Source organism: Cupressus sempervirens, chromosome 8 (genome assembly GCF_028749045.1).
Source record: "Cupressus sempervirens isolate cs-2001-9-10 chromosome 8, ASM2874904v1, whole genome shotgun sequence".
Taxonomy (NCBI): domain Eukaryota; kingdom Viridiplantae; phylum Streptophyta; class Pinopsida; order Cupressales; family Cupressaceae; genus Cupressus; species Cupressus sempervirens.
In genome coordinates, this window is record NC_143125.1 from 19,007,749 (window position 1) to 19,010,375 (window position 2,627).

The following is a 2,627-nucleotide window of genomic DNA, read 5'->3' on the forward strand; positions in this document are numbered from 1 at the left end:
ATGTTGATAAGGCACATGATGACCATTATGTTGAGGGTTCTAGTTTTGATGATGAAAGATATGCTACCCATGGTGATGGTAGTGATGATATTGATGTGTAATCATTTGTTGACCTTCTATAGTGAGAGCCCAGAGATAGTGAAGAGTAGTAGGTAAAATTTTAATTAAAATTTAAATTAAGTACATAATTATTTACTTTATACATACATGTGTAATTGTATTTACCATATTAATGTATGTTGATTTTGAAATAATAGAGGATGGATGATATTGTTTCTCCTAGGAGCCAGTATAGTCTTTTTTCAAGACCTATAGACATTGGCATCCCTCATATGGTATTCACTTTGAATTACACTATAAATAATGTACATTTGAACTCAAATTTAATAACATGTGTCCATATGTTCTTTTTATCTAATTTTGTAGAAATTTTTGTCTACTACACAGTTTGATGTTTGTACATGTCCTGATCCATTAACCATTGAGGCACAACCTCAAATATCTATAGTATGAACTTTTGACTTAAGAAAAATAATTTGTAATTTTTTTATGTACAAATTGTTATTAACTTATAATCTTCAACTTTGATTCATTTATAATTTTATGTGTTTTGGTTTTACAAATAGGAGATAGATCATACTTATCCATATAGGCCTTGGTATAGTTTATTTTTGACTTCATCTTTTGACCATTTGAGACATGCTGATGATCATCGTGGTAGCATATCTTTAGAAACATCTGTGACATTGGCTACTACTCAGGTATGATATATATACATATTTTTATAGTTTATAAAAATCTAGTGTAAATTATATACATGTTTTTATAGTTTATGAAAATGTAGTGTAAATTATGTACTTTTTAGTTTATGTACTTTGTAATCCATGTATATATAATTTTGACTCAATGTTTATGTATCCATAATTTTAAGACTATGTCACCATGAGTGTTGTTGAGAGTATGGAACTAAGCCAGATGGAGGTACCTACACCATCCTTTGAGTTTAGTATTGTGATTTATGTACATACATAGTTCATTATGCTCTTTGTCAAATTTTTAAAATATATGTATTGTAAATTTTAGGACCTCACCACTGCCACATTTGGTAGCTTTCACAATGCACCTCCTCCCATTGTAGAGGGACACCCATCTCATGTGGCATTATTTTTATTATGTAGTGAATATTTAATTTATTTGCAAGATAGATTTTGAAACTCATTTTAATTAAGCATGTACATGATGGGACACCTCATGTTACATAGGATGATCCATCTGCCTCACGGAGTGTCCTACATGATGAGATAACTCATGTTACACAGGATGACTCATCTACCTCACCGGGTGTCCAACATGATGAGACACCTCATGTTACATAGGATGATCCATCTGAGTCCTCTTCAAATGGACTAAAGAGGACTATAGATTAGATATATTAGGTCTTTTTGGCACCTTTAGATTGTGTTTTTATGACACATATTGTTTATTTTGATACACTTTGTATTAGGATAGTTAATTGTATTATATGTATTTGTTGACTTCATAGATCATGTTATAACATGTTAGACCATGTACTATTTTTTTTATGACTTCTTATCATGCTAGTGTATGCAGTATAGATTATTATGTTATCATGTTGTAAGTATGAACCATTTTCTTTATTGTGACATATTTTATTCATGTTATATGACACATTTTGTAATTATATGGTACATGAACAATAATTTTAATAATTTTAATTATTTATATAGAAACATTAATTTAAACATGTTTGAATGTAAAAGTAATGCAAAAAAATAGGAGGTCATTACTTGAATTGACAATTAATTTATAATATCAAGTGCACACCTTTAACTTTCAAATACAAGTAAACTCCTATTTTTAAATTTTTACAACATGTTTTACAATATATGTAGGACAATGTGAATGACATAAATAGAAGTGAACTTAAAACAAAAAAATTGGTTCAATAGATTTCTTCAAATGAGGTCCTGCAAAATAAAATTGTAAAACAAAACCATGTGTTAATAGAAACATAAATTAATATGAGTTATCTAAACTATGTAAATATGTGTAATTTTTATATACTCACTATGTTAATTGCACAAGATGTTGATGTTCGATCCACCTTAACATTTAAATTTGCATAAATTGTAATTTAGACTTAAATAAGAGGTATATATATAAGTTCTCTAATTTTCTATTGACAATGCATACATACATTTAATTAAATTATATAAGTACATATATAAAAATAGCACAATAAAGAAAAACTTACATGTGTTTGATTTAAATGTAGTCATCCCATTGTACCATCTACATCCTCTCTCTTTTGCAATGCATCTATGATTGCCTCATGTTCATCCATTGAAATTGTCCATAATACCTTATTGGCGGGTCTCCCTTTGTATCTTTCTAATTTGATATTCATTGCCACAACCAAATTAGAATAGTGTAAACTCTTCTTTTCAGATTGGTAGTCTTCAAACGCTAGTAAACCATTTCTTCTTGTTAAGTATGTATGTAGCTAGGTGCCAGCTACAATGATAGACCCAATTGGATACTCAAAACCATCATTATCTACTTCATGACATATCAATTTTTTTTAGGTTCCACACATCTAGCTATCC